Source organism: Propithecus coquereli, unplaced genomic scaffold, assembly GCF_000956105.1.
Source record: "Propithecus coquereli isolate 6110/MARCELLA unplaced genomic scaffold, Pcoq_1.0 Scaffold64, whole genome shotgun sequence".
Lineage (NCBI taxonomy): Eukaryota > Metazoa > Chordata > Mammalia > Primates > Indriidae > Propithecus > Propithecus coquereli.
The window spans coordinates 4872412-4893093 of NW_012152396.1; positions in this window are offsets into that span (position 1 = coordinate 4872412).

Sequence of the window (20682 nt, forward strand, 5' to 3'; positions counted from 1 at the left end):
AGACTGAAAAAGGAGGGATGGGGAGGTGGGTAGTCGCCAGGGACCAACATGTTGCGCAGTACCGTGTCTCAGAATACTTAGGCCTTACTAAATCACTGGGCCATGCATCCCAGAGCTGATCCATTTCTTTCCTGGGGCCATGGCATTGCTTATTTAAAAATTATTTAACAGGAAGTGAAGATGTTTCATTATTCTAATATCTGTTCCTGGAGGTAATCGTTTAAGGAGCAAAGAGAATAGGTAGAAAATATGGAGCATTTGCTTTCAAAGAAGAGTGCATACAATAAGGGGTCTATTTACTTATTAGTCATTATTTGATTGACTTAAATAGATAATAAATGCATGGCTAAGAATATGTGAGAATGAAGCAGTGACATTTATGCCTAGGTGGTTCAGTTACAATTTTATCATTTCTAGCTTCTAGATTAGATTGTGGCAATTACTTGTACTTTCTGTTTGAATAAAAGAAATAAACTGGATTCTTGTCAAATTAATATCTAAATATACATTAGGCCCAGTGTTCTTAGGAACATCTTGGAAAGATAACAATAGAGTGAATTACATTTAAAATGCACTTTTCGACCTTTGCATAAAGAAGCACATCACAGCACTCCAGGCCAGACAGCGGCCATATACGCCAGAGGAGGCTCATGGGGACATAAAAAACCAGTGAAAGTCTGACAAATAGCTAATGGCTGCTTTTACGATGAAGCCTATTGCAAGGTTATCAGAATTCAAGATGTGTTGAATTGTGAATGGAGGGAAGCCAAACACCTGCAAAATTAACTCCTTCTTCAATAACAAGCCAGGCTTTTTGTTTTGTTTTAAGATAAAGTTGTATTTCAATGTTCCCTAAGAATAGTCTAATTCTATCAGACAGTGAAAACACTGTAGAGATAAAAACTGATTGCATTATGAAATATATGAGAATTATTCCTTCTTCAGGCGGTGATTATGTTTGTATTTGTATAAAATATATTGATTAATTTCATGTTTATGTCCATTTGCCTAATGCCAAATAAGGTTCAGTAGAACTAGACTGAGCTTTCTTTCCTCCATTTATACTCTGAGTGAAGGTTTGGGAGTTGATCCTCATAGCATTATCTTTTCTTCTCCTTTTTTCTTCTGACAATTTCAGAAATTGACATCGGGAGGTAGAATTCAAAAGCAACATACTCTATATCATTGCCACTTTCTAGAGAGGAAGGAATATCAATTGAAAAAGAAGAGAAAAGAATAGCTATATTAGTAAAGTAAATTGAGCATCCTTTAAAAATCCAATGTCAAGTTTTATACCTGTTTATTTTTTCATCTCCATATGTTCCTATAGAATGTCAACTCAATTCCAAACGCTGTTCTTGCAATGTTTGGCACAGAGCGATCACTGTCAGTTTCCTGGCTCTCTGAGTAACCCACATAAGCTCCGCACAAAGAAACTCCACAAACCAGAAATTAAAAGCAAAACAGCTTTTTACAAAGTCTTAATGAGGGATTATACTAAACCGCATTTTATTAGCCCCATAGTAAGAAAAGACTCTCTCTACAGTAACCTATCGTGCAAACATCAAGGGCTGGGCTTAAGAAGAGAGAAGTTGCCTCCATGACAAAATGATGAGTATATTAACCTGTCATGTTTCAAATATGCTCGAACAGGATTGCGGCACTTCAAACAAGGCATCCAAATTAATCACTCACAAGAAGCAATACGAACACAGATAATTTATGTAGCTCAGTAAATCTGTCACTGAGTGGAGGTATGTTGTTTTCCTCAGCATCTTTCCTGATATATTAGACCCTGTCAACACATAATTATCATGCCTCTTGGCTGGAAGGCGCCGTGTCTCTTTTTTGTGCTAATAAAAAAAAATTACACCAACTGCACTACACACTAGTACATGGCACCCACATCTCAAACATTCAGGCATATTTTATTCCTGTGATTTAAAATAAAGACATCTTTGCTATCAGTAAGGAGACCAAACAATTCAGATTTGATTACTAAGATAAAACTTTAAAAAATCTTCTTTGAATATACAAATCACCAAATCTCTTTCTCTCATTTTTATTGAGTCTCTCTCTTATGTTCTGAGTAGTACGTAGATTGTCACCTAAAGACTTTGGCATATCACAAGGAAGAGATGATAGCCATTTACCAAGTGAAAAAGAATAAAGACAATTCACCTGTCATTTGTATAGTTTTAACATTCAAAAAAAAATCAAAATTACTCTATATTGGTTTTTTGGGAATCGAGTTCTACCGCTAATATAATCACAAATTATAAAATATTACTTGTTCTCAAACTCCTGGCCTCAAGCAATCCTCTTGCCTCAGCCTCTCAAAGTGCTGAGATTACAGAACTTCACTAATCTTCAGAGAAATGCAAATCAAAACTACAGTGAGATATCACCTAACCCGAGTGAGAATGGCTTTTATCAAAAAGTTTCAAAACAATAGATGCTGGCATGGATACAGAGAGAAAGGAACACTTATACACTGTTGGTGAGACTGCAAACTAGTGCAACCTCTATGGAAAATAGTATGGAGATATCTCAGAGAACTAAAAGTAGACCTTCTATTTGATCCAGCAATTCCGATACTGGGTATTTACCCAGAGGAAAAAAAGTCAACTAATCAAAAAGACACTTGCACCTAGAATGTTTATGGCAGCACAATTCACAATTGCAAAGATGTGGAATCTACCCAATTGCCCATCAACTCATGAGAGGATTAATAAAATGTGGTATATATATACCACGGAGTACTACTCAGACATAAAAAAATGAATGAACACCTTTTGCAACAATCTGTATGGAACTGGAGACCATCCTCCCAAGTGAAGTATCACAAGAATGAAAAACAAACACCACATGTAGTCACTATTAAATTAGAACTAACCAATCAGCACTCATGTGCACAGGTGGAAGTAAAACTCAATGGAAATCATGAAGATGAAAGAGGGGAGGAAGGGATGAGTTAATCATACCTAACAGGTACAATATACACTATTTAGGTGATGGGCACACTTATAACTTTAACTAAAGCTGTACAAAAGCAATCCATATAACCAAATCATTTGTACCCTTGCAATATTCTGAAATTTAAAAAAGAGAGAAAAAATAAATAAATAAATTTTCATTTTCCTGGTTGAAAAAAATATATTACTTGTTAATGATTATTGAGTGCAATTGCTCTAATATGCACCCAAGTGGATTTCCAGCAATAATTGGCTAAGTGCATTTTTTTTTTTTTTTCGATGGAATCTTGCTCTGTCACCTGGGCTAGAGTGCCCTGGCATCAGCCTAGCTCACAGCAACCTCAAACTCCTGGGCTCAATAGTTTCTCCTGCCTCAGCTTCCCAAGTAGCTGGGATTATAGGTGCACACCACCACACCTGGCTAATTTTTTTCTATTTTTAGTAGAGATGGAGTCTCACTCTTGCTCGGGCTGGTCTCGAGCTCCTGAGCTCAATTGGTCCTCCCGCCTTGGCCTCCCAGAGTGCTAGGATTACAGCCACAGCACCCAGCCGGGTAAGTGCATTTTAATAATTGTCAAATCAAAGCAAAGTTAAGAGGAAAATTAAGGAGAACATTTAAAAAAAGTTTTCCTTTTTCATGAATTCAAAAAGAGTAACATAATGAGATTTCAGTTTTTCACATAGTATATCTTATTTATTTTACCTCCTAATAGTGAGGAAACCATTGTTTGGCATTTTTAGGACTGCTAAATACAGTTGGGGTTTCTACTTCTGTAGTTCTATAACAAGATAGGAAATTGGTACTTAATGTTTTCTTATTTCTCCTTAACCATTCTCTACCCTTCAGAAATTGGTTGAGTTTGATCTAGCACAAGTTACCTTCTCTAAAAAGAATTTTAAAACATCATTTAGTAAACGGAGTTATAGTTAACAAAAATAGTATGGAGGCCAGCCCCTGTTTTGGGGGGTTATTTTTGTTTCTAATTATCCAATCCTAAGTGCTAGATCCTTCCTATGTGAAATGTAGCATTCATTAACCCAAAAATAGATTAAAGAGAAATTTCTGATTCACTATATTGGCTATTTACTGTTCACCTATCATTTAAATTTAAGTCAAAATGGCACTGATATGGGATATACTAAATGGATTGAGGTAATGTGTTCCAGTTTGGTCTTAGAGTACCACGCTCTTCCCCAATGTGGAAATTCCATTTTCCACTTGGAAATTTTGCTTCCTATTAGGATCCACTTCGGACATATTTTTAAGATATATCTTGAATCACTCATGTTTTTTTAGATCCGGATAATGATTGAGTTAGTGACTTTCTTTGTAAATGCATCAATTGTCCTTTCCTGACTTTCAACATTTATGGCTTATAGTTTCTTCTGCCCCAAGTTGTATTTTTAATCCCATCTTTGCCTGGTTTTTTATTATTTTAAGGCCAACTCAAAGGCCACCTCTATTAGAGAGAAAAAAATTCCCTGAACTGGAATTAATCACTCACTTTCATAGAAATGAGATTCAGGTGTTGTTTTATTTCCTGTTCTGTTGTTTTTTGTTTGTTTAGTCCCTGTATTAAAACTTATCACCTTTTTCCTTTAAGTTATAGTGGCAGAATTTCTAAGATAAGTAATAAGATAGAGAAGTTTCTAGAGGAGGCCGCTATCTGTCTCCCATGGGAGCTTCCAGGGTTGGGCAGGATCACCTTCTGTGACCTTCGTCCTCACAGACCAAGAGACCTAATTTTACTAGCAAACTAAAAGCAAGAATAAATGTAAGAGCATTAATTGACATGGAAAATATATCTTTCACTAAATCACTCTACCCAACATAGGAAATATGTATCCAGGAAAGCCAAATTATAATTTGAAGCTCGATATGCTAGCATGGAATCAGGTTTTAAGGGCTTACATAACTTGGCTATTTTAAGCTTCTTATGCTAAAATGGCCTGGTGAATTAATCTTCAAGCATGGCCACATCAGGAGGGTATACTACTCCAAGCTCATTGTTAAACGCTCTCAGTTCCCCAGCAGTGCCTCCGGCAGACGCCACCAATATTTTATCTCTGGGGCTCTGTTTTATCTATCTCATTTGATAAGCAACCTACTTGTCTTGAATCATATGATTTGATGTTTTTCTGCTTTAATCCATGAGGTCATTAACTCAAGTTTTGTTTGTTTGTTTAGAGACAGGATCTCACTCCGTCACCCAGGTGATCCTCCTGCCTCAGCCTCCCGAATAGCTAAGACTACAGGCGTGCATCACAACACCGGGCTAACTTTTTTTATTTTTTGTAGAGACAGGGTCTCATGAATGCATTGCCCAGGCTGGTCTCGAACTCCTAGCCCCAATCAATCCTCCCGCCTCAGCCTCCCAAAGCTCTGAGATTACAGGCATGAGCCACAGCACCTGGAAACCTAAGTCTTAAAGGTAACCGTCTTCACTTTATATCTTTCCTTTTCAAACCCTTGGTAGGGTCAGGTATGGGCCATAGAATGTTTCCCAGGTGTCCCTGTGTGCCTATTGCAATAGTTACTGATGTTCCAAAGTTGCTTTTGCTAAGATCTCCAGTAATCTCCTAATTAATGCATTTCTTCAGATCTAAAATGCCATAGATGGAAGCAGACATCATCAATTTAATACTATCCTATCAGGACAAAAGATATCAGAGAAATGTACATATTGATTAGAAGACTGATTCAGAATTAGAAATGTTAAAATGTAAACTTGTCTTAGAATGAGGGAAGTATGGGCCAGCGAGTAATCTCTAATGCTTAATTCATTAATATCTTGGTGGTGCTTTGTAGACTGCCTTATTTAACATTCAGAGTATTCCTACCCTCTAATCTTTTACCTGGCCAGCGTGTCTGTTCCTTTCTATCTCTCTTCATCCTCCTCACAAGCTCTGCTCAAGCCCTGAAATACTGGGCTTTTTCACATTTATTCTCTTGTCTCTCTTCTCTTCTAACATGATTTATTCTCCTTGAGAAATATCATTCACACTCAAAACTTTAATTACCAATTCATATACTGATAACTTTAATATTTTTAATAAAATATATTCTTACTTCAGAACTCTTTCCAAACTACAGGACCATGTTCATAAATGACTAGTCAAAAATGTTATGTGGAGACAAGTAGGATTATCTAAAGAAGAACCTCAAGGGTTCATTCTGGGTAACCCAATAAAAAACTGGCTGAACTATGAGCTCCCTCTTCCCCCAGGGCTTCATTTAACCCCAATTTCCTGTGGGATTAGGGGTCCCAATGTCTAGGCATGGGGAAACCAATATTTTACAGAACTCTCTTAAACAGCTGGCACCTACACTCTGTTTGGCTCCTGACCCAAAATATTTATTCCACCCATAAAGAGCACTCTTAGGTTTGCATAAATAAAAAAGAGAGAGCTTCAGGAGGGCAGGAGGGCAGGGTCCCTCCAATGAAGCTCGGTCCCACACCGTATTCAACTGCACACCAGCCCAAGCATGCCTCTCTGCAAGATGTCAAGAGAAAGAGCACCTACATACCTGCTTCTGCATGTGAGTCCTTTGAGCCTGTTCCAAATGGTGCTTGCTGGTCTTCACCTGAGCTCACTGCATGACAACACGCTGCATACTGGGTATCTGTCCTTAACACACCCCCACTCTAGCAAAGAATTTACTCTTTGTTCTATATTTCCTATGTCTGAATGGACTACCGTTCACCCGGATGCAAAGCCCAGAAATAATTTTATGCATGTTCTCCCTCCCTTGACTTCTTCTGTTCCATTTCCCCTAACTTCTAATTGTTAGCAAAACCCCGAATATTCAACCTGTCAAAGACATTTAACATTTTTCCTCTTCTCTAAACTTCCCCTGACTCTACCTTAGTCCACATCCTCATTATCTTTCGTTATTTCACCACGAGCAATTCTGGTCCCTGTCTTGACCTTGTCAAATTCACTCTCCATATCAATACCAGAAAAAGCTTGCGAAGGTTCAAATCTTATTATCATTTTTTAAAAGCTTACAGACTGTCAGTGACTCTCTGCTGCTGACTTGAGAAAATCTGCAGTCTCTGATCAAGGCCACACCAACCTACTTGAAGCTTCCTAAACACATGCTGCTTCAAACTTCCATGCTCTTCTGCCCTTTGTCAGAAATATTCTTCCTCTTAAGCCAAATCATTTAGAAAACTCATTCTTACCCAGCATGCTAAAGCCATTGGTGATGAAAACAAAGCTGAGAGTTTGACAAACACACCCCTTTCCACGACCACCCCTGAATCTGCCACCAGAACTTTTAGTTATGAAAGCCAATGAACTCCTTTTTGATGCTTTAGATATTTTGGATTAGATTTCTGTTAGTTGCAAGAGGAGTTCTGATTACTGTAAAAAGCCATTACAGAAATAATATGTGTATAGGGGGGTAGAAAAAATAAATTGATTGCTAATCAAAAGTTATGTATGATAATGAAAATTGAGCAAAAGTCAAGACTCATACATCTGGTGACATCACTCAATTATATCACTATAAAAAATTAAAAGAGTATAATTTGGGAGGGAGTATCATTAAGGGCAAATTTTATGTATCTTTTGACTTCTAGTGTTCATTTTTGTTTTTAATTTTTAAGAGAAGCAAATGATAAGCTGTCCCAGGAGAATTTGAAAGATGTTAGCAAAGAGTTAATCTACAGCTAAGCGGTTGGTGCTGACGTTCTAACCATGAGTGTTTGCTTTACATTGGGTAGGTATACAAAGAGGATAAAAATCTTTAACTGCTCTTCTTCTTCCCATCGGGAACACCCAGTGGAAGGCAATGATTGTTGACCTCACTACATAAAGCACAGTATTTCTCACTAAGCTGGGAGATCATTAATCTGTCCATCAAATCCTGAGATAGGAATCATTTAGATTAATGCCTCCACTGGTTACTGGCCAAGTGCCGTGTCCAATGCAAACATTTTTCCCCGATGATCAAAGTGAACTGGGAGTGGTTTTATTAGAAGAGACTGAACAGAATTAAGTGTGGCCATTGCATTTGGGTCGTATGCCATTTCTCTTGAGGGGACCATAAGTGCCAACTGCTCCTTTGTTCACAGATTTTAGTTCTTAGGAAGAAACCTAGATCATTCACCGAGATGGGGAATTTTGTAGACCAGATAAGGTGGATCATGGCAGAGTGAAGCAATCCAGACAAGCGAAGGTGTGGCGTACTGTGTCTCTGAGGCATCCTAGCTTGTGAGGAATTCAGTAGGAGTGAAAAGGTGCAGGCCTGCTGCACTCCATAGGCTAAGCTGTAGGAACCCATAGAATGCTAACTCACCCGATGTTATCGCCAGGGGAATTTTTAGTCTGCTCACACCTGTTACTAGGCTTCCACAGGCCTCCTGGGTTATTATGAACCAAGGGATAAAGAATAAGCATTGCATGATAACCTCGTTTGCATCTCAAATCCGATCTGTATAGATACAAAAGGGCAAATCCAGGCTATCTCAAAAAGTCGTTGCTTCTCTTCAACTCTATTGCTCCACTCTTCCTCAATGATTCAGGAGAAGCACTCACCTAGGCAAGATCTGACAGACGGTTCAATACGGGAGTATGGAAAAACCATAAGGCAAAGGTGAAGAATGTACAAAGGCAATTTTCCAGGAATCTCTAGCTTGAGTCACATTTGATGGCCACACTCTCATGCTTGCTCACCCCCCTGGGCGCTCTCGTGGTCGTCCCCTGCCCCCATGCACACCGTGCCATTTCTGTCCACAGCGACACCTCTGTTCACTCTGAGACCCTGGCCCCAAAAGTGCTCTCCACATCTTTTCATCGAATTGTCTTTTATTCATCCTTCAGACTCAGCTGAGGTGTGAGGCCTGAAGCTCTGGGTTGAGCTTGGAGTGTTTCCTCCGTGGTCCTACAAACCCATAGATGCCAAGGCTTAGTGTAAACAAGAACCATTTGCTGTAGATAGCGACGCCTTCTGCATCTGTGGTTAAAATCACAGGTAAAATCTGTCCTCAGACAGTTGTTAAGCACAGCTTGAGACCTCTGAGGTGTTCCGCAGAAGGTCCTCTGAGCAACGTGGCTGAAAAGCACTACACATATCTTTCTCAATAATCTTTATGTTAGAATTAGCTGTGTATGTGGTTATCTCTCCTATAAGACCACATCCTTTTTGAGGGGAGAGACCACATGTTACTCATCTTTGAACCAGTAGCATCTAACGCAGGATCTAACATAGACAAAGTGCCTGATAAGCATTTGTTGATCAGAACTGAGTCTAAAATACAATAATCAGCCTGCCTTTTGTTAGATAGTTTTTGGGGTATTTTAAAGTAAAACAACTCCAATTTACAGACTCAATCTAAGTTATAACATACAAAATGGCAACTAATTACAGAGTCTACCATGTTCCGTATTCTCTGATAAGTGCTTTCTGACCATTTACTTGATTAATGTTTATGAGAACCATTTGACAGAAATATTATTACCTTCATTTTAAGGCTAAATAATTGAGGCTTAGAGAGGTTAAATCACTTAACCTACAGCACAAAACTATTAAGCCACCTTTATTAATCCAAAAGTCTGTGCTCCAAATATGCTGATCCCAATAAAGTTGCTAAAAGTCAACCCCATGGTGTGAACTCCATATTAAACACCATAGAGAGATTCCAGTGTCTTTGAAATTATGAAGGCAAAATGCTATTAATAGTTACTTCCAACAGATGGACCCACTGACCGAAGCTGCTGCCCAAGACTTGTCTCTGGTACAGGCAGCCCTTGGTGCCTGTTTACACTTGGAAATGTCACAGTGTTCTCAGTTCTAGTAGCCAATTACTGAGGGCAGATGAGCATAACGTAGCACTTGGGCCTTCACTCAATGCTTATCTATTTTTGTTTCTGGAAAATTACAGTCAACAAAGAAAATACTGCTATATAGAAATAGATACCATGGTCAAGGCCACTAGAGTCTGTTCACAAATAAAGTGAGAAAAAGATTAGTGAATGCTGTATTTACTAACATCATGCATGTTTGAGAATATATGTGGCTTATAGACTTTTGTAAAATCCTTGGCTCACACTTTTCCTTGTGACATATCTCCATTGTTTCTGGAAATAAGTGTTGTTTTGAAAAAATCTGAAGCCAGTCTGACTTTTTTTCCCTTTATATATGATGTGCTTTGCCTGGCAGGGAGCCCATTAAATTAATTATCACTGGAGCTTCACTAGGCTATGGCCTGGTGCTTGTCATTCTTTACCAAGATTCTCAACAACATAGAGTGGCATTTCAATATGTAAATTCATTAACATTTTCTTTCCTGGAATGATTTCTCTGACGGTTTTCTGTTCATTTGTTCTTATTTTTCCCCCCTCAGGAACACAATTTTATGAACGTTGGCTCTCTTTGTCCATAGTTGTCATCTACAATTATTTTTATATCATTGTTTTATATAATTTTGTGTGATTTCTTCACATATATGTGTCTTCTTTATGATCCTGCCTTGACTAATGTTAATTAAATTTTTTTGTTGTTTCTATTTGGTTTTTATCTCTATAATGGTTTATTTATTTTTTCGTTCCATATTGTTTTGAACTCTGCTACCTTGCTTTGTCATCTCTTCTGTTGTCTTAAAACCACCTCTTCGAATTCTTATATATGTTCAATTTTGTTCTTGATGCCTGTAATTCCTGTGAAACTTTGAAGAAGTAATATATAAGGTCTCCCTATAATTCTATTATTCATTTTGGTACATTTATTTCGTCTTCCTTTTGCTGATTTGCTCTATTTTAATGAACTGATTGAATGAAATATTATACATGGGTCCCTAGCAGATTTATTTTTGATTAATAATCACCTTTGAATTTATATTCATTGTCCTTTAGAGCAGAAAGAGTGGAGTAGAGGTCTACAGTGAGCTCTGAGTGTTGAGCCTCCACTTACCTTGTTTTCTTAAATAGTCTCACTTCAAATCTATTATTTTCTTTATTCTCTTAGTCAATATGTATTTCAGCAAAGCTCGCCTTTATTAGATTTCTCCCAGAGGAGATCCTAGGTGAGAAGGCTAGATATATAACAGGGTTTTGAAGCTCAAATGCTTATAGAGACTGAGTGGATGACATGAATGGGTGAAAAGCGCTAAGTGTAAGACGAAAGGGAGTGGGCGGATCTGCGGCGAACTGCGGTGTGTGCGACATCCTAAGAGAACAGCAGCTTTGCTGATTGTTATTAGGTTGTTCTGTGAGCCCACCGTGGCCAGAATTTCCTTTTCAACAGAATTCAACAATATAGACTTTTAATGTAAAACTTCTATATTTTAAAAGCACCGTGCAGTTCAAACAAAATACATCTGCAGACTCTCATGTTTTAACTTCTAACACAGAAAATATGAATGGCTTATTGGCCTTGCCTTTTTAAGATGCTACTTTGGACCAACCCCATTTCTGCAGATGGCCATGCCTTAGCTCCTTTCGCTCTACTCAGACCACTGGGAACATCTCTGGGGGCTGAATCTTGCTGGATTTGGATGTGGCATGTGCAGGTTGCCACCAGCACTTGTCCTCTTCTCCTTAACAGTGCACAGTACAGAGTGAGCTTCATGAGGCTGTGATACTTTTCTTGTATCACTGAAAATGGCATGTTTTATGTATCATTATTTTGTTTGTAGAGAATTTAAAGAGGGAAGTAAAGAAATAATGCCTTTTCATTGCCATTTTTATCCAGAAGTGCCCCTTTTCCCAACTCCTCTTCATTGAAACTCTTTCCTATCCCTGTTTTTGTAAAATTACACTCTCATGTTCGTGAACAGCCATGTAATTTTCAGGGCTCAGTGCAAGTGAAAACACAGAATCACTTGCTCAAAATTTAATATAAATTTCAAGATGGCAACAGCAGATCATCGGACCAAGCGTGGCCCTCTTCTAAGCACAGGTTCCTGTGTGACTGCAAAGGTGGTACACCCATGAAGCAGGCTCTACTCCTAATTCTTATGTGTCTCTCTGATCTTTCTTTTAGAAGTCTTCTCTAGTTGCTCTTTCTCCTTCTATCCCGGAGATTTCTAAGTTATGTCTTTAATGTGCTTTTCTTTCTCCACATACTCTCCTTGACAAATCCATCCATGCTCAAAGCCTCAACTCTTACCAAAACAGGGACAAACCTGTATTGTATTTATTTGTGAACTTTGCCCAGTCATAATGTAAATTCCTTGAGTGGACTAATACTATTCAAGGTCATCACTCCAGCAATTATTTTTCTCTGTCTCCCAAATCACAAACCCTCATTTGAGCCTCACGGTCCCCTGTCCTCCTCCAGATCTGACCAAATTCACGAGTCTACTCCTCAACAGAATTATCTATATCAGAGGCAGTAAATTAAAATCTATGGGTTGAGTATGGTTCACTGTACTTATAAATAAAGTTCTATTAGAATGCAACCATACTCATTCATTAAGTATTGCCTATCTATTACTAATGCCTTCTCATCCCTCCAGTGTGAGTAAATGTTCCAATACCCTAACACTCAGTCTTTGAACCTCTTCTCTTTTCTATATGACTACATGACTGCTCTGATGAAAACTTCAGTCCTTTGACTTTAAATATTATTTACATGTTGATAATGTCCAAATTTATACTCCAATGTAATGCTTTTGCCTGAAATCCAGACTCAGATAGCTTTGGCCCATTCAACACATCCACTGTCAATTAACGAACATCTCAAATGTGCATGGTCAAAACTGAGCTGATCTTTTCTCACAAGTGGTTTCCCACAGTCTTACACCATCTCAGTCAATAGAAGCTTCAACTTTCCAGTTAGGCCAGACACGTCGCATTCTACAGCTTTTGGATGGAGTCTTCCTTAGATGTCAATTAGGTCAACGTAGTTGACAGTGTTGTTTAAATTATCTATGTTTTAACTGGTGCTTTTCTTTAGTTCTATCAATTACTGAGAGAGAGTGTTGAAATCTCCTACCATGATTGTGAAATTATTTGTCCCTTTTAGTTCTGTAAAATTTTGCTTCATGTATTTGAAGCTCTATTATTAAGTGTATATAAATTTATGATTGCTATGGCTTTTTTATATATTGACTCTTTGGTCATTATGAAATGTCTCTATCTCTGATAATAATGTCTCTTTTTATCTCTTTGTCTTAAAATGTACTTTATTTGGAATAAAATAGCCATTTCAGGCATCTTATACTTATTGCTTACATAGTATATATTTTCCAACCAATTAGTTTGAACCCATCTGTATTATTATATTTAAAGTGAGTGTCTTGTAGACAGCATGTGGTTCCGTCTTGGTTTTTTTAATTCCTTATAATGATTTCTACCTTTACAGTGTTTCTATTTGCACTTAATGTAATGATTGCTGTGGTTGAATTTAAATCTACCATTTTACTTTGTGTGTGTGTGTTTGTCTTGAGGGAATCAGAGTATGTCTCCCTAAAATATGCCACTTCAGCATATGATGATTTTGAACTGAAGGCAATTGAGGGTCAACAGATGCAGAAAGAAGCCTTGTCAGAGCTTTTCTTATCTGTCCAAAAGCAGAAACTTCTGAGAAACAAGGACTGCCCTAAATCCCTTCTGCAGGGTAGTTTTATGGCCCTGAAGAAGATGGAAAGGCCACTCAGACCTGTACATACAAACATTATCACAAATCTTCTTATCTCCTATTTGCTCTCCAAAAACCCATTTATCTTTCCTAAAAGAAATTTGTTTTTCCCACATAAGCTTTTTCTTCTCCCTCCCTTTTCCCTTCTAACTTAGGTATAAAGCCTTTAACTTTAACTATGTAATGGGTCAGCTACTTCTTTTGCTGCCTTCCATATACATATTAAATAAACATTTTTCTCCTGTTAATCGGTCTTTTGTCAGTTTAATTCACAAGTTCCAGTCACCGAACTTAGGAGGATAGAGGAAAATTTTTTCTCCTGTACAGTCCTTTCTAATTTTTGCTCTTCCATTTCTTATTTTTTTTTAATCTTTTTTGGGAGAGGAGATTAATTGAAGTTCTTCAGAATTCCTTTTTAATTTACACCGGAATTTCAGCTGTATTTCTTGTACTACTTTCCTAATTGTTGTTCCAGGAAGTACAACCATTCTTCTTCCTTTCTGAAAATGCAAGTTTGTCTCTGTTCTCATTTCCCTTCAGCCTAAAGAACATTTTTTTTAACATTCTGTTAGCACAGATCTGCTAGCGACAACTTCTTAGTTTTCCTTTATTGGAAAAAGTATTTATTTTGCCTTCACTCTTTAAGGATATTTTGCAGGATATAGAATCCTAGGTTGTCAGTTTTATTTTCTTTTTGCACTGTAAAGATCATTTTACTCTCTTGTGCCTTCTATTGTTTCAGATGAAAAATCAGTGCTAATTAAAACCATTATTTTCCTGTATGAGACATGTTTTTTTCTTATACCTGCTATTAATATCATGATTTTTTTCTTTATTTTTGGTTTTCAGAAGATTGACTATAATGTGCTTAGGTGTGGGCTTATCTGTATGTTTTCTGATTGGAGTTTGCTGAGCTTCTTGAACACATAAATTTATGTCTTTCACCAAAAAGAAAAAAAAAATCGGGCTATTATAGGTACTATATATATAAATTTTTTCCTACCATAGTCTCAGCCTCCACCCTTTCTGGGCTGCCAATTACATGTACATTAGACTTTTTATATTGTCTTATCTGTTCCTGAGCCTTTTAAAAATTTTTCTGAACAACCTTTTTTTTCTCTGTGCACTTCAGATTAGATCATTTCTAATGTACCTTTCTTCAAATTTACTGATTCTTTCTTCTGTCATTTCCAATCTGCTGATAAGTCCATCTAGTGATTTCTGATGTTTTAGATATTTTGATTTTCAGTTCCAGAATTCCTTTTTATTCCTGTTATATAGTTTCTATTCCTTTTTCTTTCAGGTAAAATATACACATATAATTTCCCATCTTTAACATCTGTAAGTGTACATTTCAGTGGTGATAAATACATTTATATCATATTTTCCCTTTGTCCCCTCCCCCTTTCTTTTCTTAGCCTCTGGTAAGCACCAATCTGCCCTGTAACATCATGAGATCCACCGTTTTAGCTGCCACATACAAGCAAGCACATGCAACGTCACTCTTTCAGTGCTTGGCTTATTTCATCTAACATAATTGCCTACCATTCCACCCACGTTGCTGCAAATGACAGGATTTCATTCTTTTTTTATAGAATAATAATATTAGTTTCTGTTTATCCACTGATATATCCTATATTTTCATGTATTATAAACATATTTTCCTTTACATTTTAAATATATTTATAATAGCAACTTTAAAATTCTTCCCTGCCAATTCTAACATCTTGCTCATCCTGGCATTGGCTTCCACTGACTACCTTTCTCTCTTGAATGCTAGGCACATTTCCATGTTCCTTTGTTTAGCTTATAATTTTATATTGTATCGTGGACATTAAAAAATGATATATCAAAGAGACTGAATTCTCTTACTTTCTTTTGAAGAATAGCAATATTTTGTTGTAGCAGGCACTTAACTTGGCTAAACTCAAGCTCCAAATTCTGATATCAAATTTAGTTCTTTTACCCTCAGGTGCGTTGCTTGGAGTCTGGTCTGTGCACGCGTAGTTCAGAGGGTCAGCCAGGGATTGGACAGAGTGTATGTACAAAATTTGGAGCTCCCTCTATGAGATTCACTTCTTTCTGGGATTAGTTCCATAATTTTACAGCTTCTAAGGTCTCCAACTGTCTGGCCTGTAGATGTTTTAGCTAATAAGGCGGCAGAGCTCCTCTCCAGGTTTCCGCTGCCCTCGCTGTGGCAGACCTGCGCGCACTCTCAGATTCAAAGCCACCAAAGCCAGGAAACTCACTCGGTGCCTTTCCCTTCTCTCAAGTGTCAGCCCCCTGTCCCTAGTGTCTTCCTACTTTTATTTCTTCCCCAGTATGTTCAGGTAATCGCTTTTCATTTCCCTTCAGTACTTATGCCTGTTATTCACCTCAAAGTAGGTACTGCAGGAACTACTTGACTATTGCCGGAAGTAGAACCTCTGGAGCAAAGCATGTCGGAACTGTTTGTGACCCCCCGCCCGGAACCTTGCTTCTTCTCTCCGCTTCCACCGTCACCCAAGACACCGTCGTCTCTCACCTGCGTGTCTGGGACACTCCTAAGTGGTAACCAGGTTCCGCTCGTTCTCTCCCGCAGGTTATTTTCATCGCGGGAGCCAGAGCGAGTGATCAACTGGAACATAGCTCCGCCCGTAACCTTGCCGAGGTTTCCCTCCTCTGGGCGAGAGCCCACACCTTCCCCCGGCCTCCGAGCCCGCACCGTCTGGCTCGCGGCAGTGGCTGCGACCTCTCCTGCTACACCCCGTCCTCACTCCACTCCAGTCACACTGACCGCCCCTCCCCAGACGCCCCGCATCACTGTCCCTGGGAGTCCTGCACTTGCTCTTGCCTCCTCGTGAAATATTCGCTCCCAAGATATTTGCTTGACTCGCTCCTGCGTTTCCTTCAGATATTTGATTGACATCATTTTCCCAGGGAGGCTTTCTCCGACCATCCTGTCTCTTCAGTCCCCTACTCCTCACTCCCTTTGCCTAATTTGATTTTTCTCCATAGCACTTACCCTCATCCCTTCCACTTATTTGTTGATGTTTTATCTCTGCCAGTAGTATATAAGGTTTCGGTGGGTATATATCTTGTCTGTGCTATTCACGAGGCATGCCATGGGTCAAAAACAGTGCCTTGTAGAGGAGGCACTCATGGACTGTCTTGAACGCACTATATGGGTGGAGAGACTGCATCTTAATTACCTTGGCATGGTCTTCAGCATCTAGAGCAGTGCCTAGCATATAATATTTAATTTAAGATATTTTTGAGTTTGTAAGTGAATAAATAAGTGAATGGACATACCAATGATCCTTTCTGGGCCACAGATTCTATTTTTATAATTATTTTGTATTTATGCACTGCATCGAAATTTTCTAAGTAACTTAATGCCCTCTTGCTTAAACAATCATCCCCTCCTGCACTTGCCATGCTCTGAAGGAAGTGTATGTGTAAGTTTTCAATTGGGCAGCTGCCTGATCATAGTACTGGACTGTGGACCTCACACATTTTGTCGTAAACCAGTGTCCTTTGAGTTTCAATCATTCTCTGATGACCTTAATTGTGCCTTATTTGGAGTGAAATTTCACACCCATCAAAATGACTGAAAGTCTAGAAGACTGTTTAGGTGATGTATTAACAACCACTGTTCACTAAAAGCAAGGGTCTCTGCTTATCTGTGGTAAAAACAATCCGAGTTTGGAGTTAGATGGGTTTGAGTTGGAACGCTGGCTCTTCCCAACCCCAAGACAAAGTATGTCATCTTGGGCTGCTGATTGAGCATATTTCTCATCCATAAAATGTGGGTAACATGCTACCTACCTAATACACTTGTTATAAGGACTGTGTAAAATAATGTTATAATGTTCCTAATATTTACCTGATTTCTAAAAATGTTCTTTCCTTTTTATCAATCTTTACTTTTTGTTACTCTTATTTGTTTGTTTCATTTCTACTCGTGGAAATATAAGCATTAGCATGAAAGAGTAAATCCAAAGCCTTTATTGGATTAAGAATCATCATCCTCAGAGAGCTTAAAGAGAGCCTAAATTGGAGGGTCATTACTAGGGACCTCAGCAGACTCTCCACTCCTTCGGGGACCTAAAGAAAAGTTTGTAAGTCATTTATTTTGACTCAATAATTTGCTGAAATTTCTAAAAGTTTATCAATTTTTTTCCTAAAGAAATATGAAAAGAAGCATTATTTTTAGGTAGCCACTATAGGGGAAAAACAGATCACGTAGCATATTAAACTTTCTCTAAGAACTGGCTTTGCCCTCAGGAGAAGGGTTTCTAGGTAGCTAGACTTGGCAAATATTTGCTGAATGAATGAAGAAATAAATAAATATATTAATTGATGAATATTCTCTCTGAGGCGGATGAGTGTCTCTGTGGTTTTAGTCTTTCAACAGCCACTCAGCTGAGAAAAGAGAGCTAGAGAGGCAGCCCATCGAGCTGTGCATGCAGGGTGTGACTGGTGCTCTACACTTGGCAGTCAAGCTGGGAGACTACGTCACTGTTTTGCTACCTGTTGTCATAGTAATCATGGGTATGGCTATAATAGCTGAATACTGATGTCAAGATTTCCCTTCATTTTTCTGGTTGAATTTTTTCTCCCCTTAATCCCAAAAAGTCACTCTTCTCTTTACTCCTTATCATTCTGACATATGTTTGCTGGTGCATTTTTACTGAAAACAAATCTGTAGTAATTAATAGAGAATATTAAAGTGTATGAAAGGAAGAATCTTTGAATTAGTTTCCTTTATGAAAATTGTGTGCTTCATCTCCCTTTTTTTGTGCTTAGCCTGATACATTTTAGTTTAAGAATATCTCTTTCAAAAATTAAGCCAAGTTGCCTGGAGATTCTTCCACTGAATTCTAGCCAGTGCAACTTAAGACAATGAATTGAAACTTTATTTTTTAAAATTGATGTCTTCTTTCAAGTGCACTTCAATTTATATAATTTCAGAGACTTTTCTTAATAGGACCAATATTAATGCAAATTCATGAAATCTGAAATACTATTTGGTATAATTTGAATTCCCTTATACTGTACTTCCTCTAAAGGATTTAAGTTAACCAGAGGCCCAGGAAAGACATTAACTTTTAGGCCTACTGTGAAGACATTTTTCAACACTAACTCCAAGAGAAGAACAATCATGAGGCTGATATTTTTTTCTCAGCCCACAGTGATAATTTCCAATCTTTATCACACATGCCTGTTCCCTCATTTACAAATTATTACCCATCATGGACTGTTAGTAGGAAGCAGTAAGTTAATATGTGCAAAGTGATTGGAAATGTTAGCTATTTTAGTATTTTTATCACTATTAAGCCAAATGATATTATTTTTGTTTTTAACGTATTTTTCTATTTCATAGAGGAAAACAGTTCATGATCATTTCATCATTTCTCTCTCACAACCCTCAGTTTCAATTCATGACCACACTACTTCCTCTGAACTTTGTGGTTATTTTTTTTATTCGTGGGAGTTAGCTGTTTATTAAAGTTTCAGACAAGCAAGGATAGGAAGGAAGAAAATAATACAAGTGAAAGAATTAAAGCAATATTACAAGGATCTAAATTTATTAATACTGTACTGTAAGCTCACAGAGGACAAAGACTGTATCATCCATACATTTTTTATTCATAGTATCTAGTGTGTATGATTAGTGCTCAAAAAATCTGAATTAAAAAAATGAGTGAATGAATAAATAAGATAATAACCAAATGAACGAGAGTTGCCAAATGCCCTTAAATCCTTCTGAAAGGTTTATTCACAAAAGAGTTAGAAGTTATAGTCAACAGGATTTGTTGATTGTTCATAAATTGAATTTATTCGGGTTTTCTTGTCTTCCAGAAGGTTTTTATTCAACAAAATATGGGAGCATAATAGGTGTTTGGTTGACTCTAAGATAAAATGCAAATTTTGCACAAATGAAATTAAACTTCAGAAGTCCAAGGTCTTTCCCACTTTCAAGTTCGACCTAGGTCCCCAGAACCCCTATTCCGCAGACCCCCAGCTCCCCAGACATTCACACTTCTCTCTAAGCACTGCTAAGAACAGTATTTCTTAAACTTTCTTTGACCAGGACCCACTTGGCTAAGAAAACAACAAAAGAAAATATGGCCCCCTTCAAGGAAAGTCTTTGTTCTACCATCCACAAAAGCTTTGTGATGGGGAGAAATGGAGAGGAGCCAAAGAACAGTAAGAATAGTAGCATTTCAGCTACAATTGCACAGGAATAAAGCCATCATGAAAAGTGTAACCGAGGAGTAAAACTTCTAGAAATCAATCAAATAATTGAAAGAGCAACTGAAAACCATAACTAGCTTAGAACAACCCTACTATTAATAACTATAATGAGATCAGAGAATTTTCTCTGAAAATTTGGGAAATTCCAGTAACCCGAGTGTGCATTAAAAGTTCTTGTCAACCATTGCTTGACAGTGAGACTTCTTAGTAGAACATTAAATTATTAGCCTATTACATTTTAGAAGCAGAATAACTTTAATTTGTGAATATCAATGAATTACTGAATTGTTATGAATTTTCCTAATCCTTAATAACACACTTAGAAGATTACTAATTGCTAGATAAGATTTGTTTGAACATAAAAGTAAACATCTGTAGAATTCCCATATTTTTTTGACTCCTAAAAAAAATGAGAAACAGATTGAACAGCCCCTGGGCGTCCGGCCTGTGCCAGGCGATGACACCATAGCTTCAGGTCAGCGGCCTGGTCACAGGTGTTTAATAATATGCGTGTTGGTGCCACCTACTGGCGTGGTGTGACATGACATGACCGAAGCTGGTGAGCCCAAGCCCTGAGTTACCGAGCACCATTCTGTGTCAAACGCTGTGCCAGGCACAGAAGCTACAGCGAGGTCCCACTCTCAGGGGCCAGGGAGTGCCGAGGCTGAAGGCAGGGTCAGAGCTCATTAGGTGAAGAGAGAGAGTAGGAAGATGAAGGGGACATGCAGGGCAGAAGACTGGACAGGAGGGAGTCGGTGCATTGGACGGAGTAGGGGAAAGCCACAGTCCAGAGCCCAGAAAGGTGAAGAGAGGGGAGAGTGTCGGTGTTTAGCGACAAAGAGGAAGAGATGATAATAATTACAGCTTTCACTTGTGTAG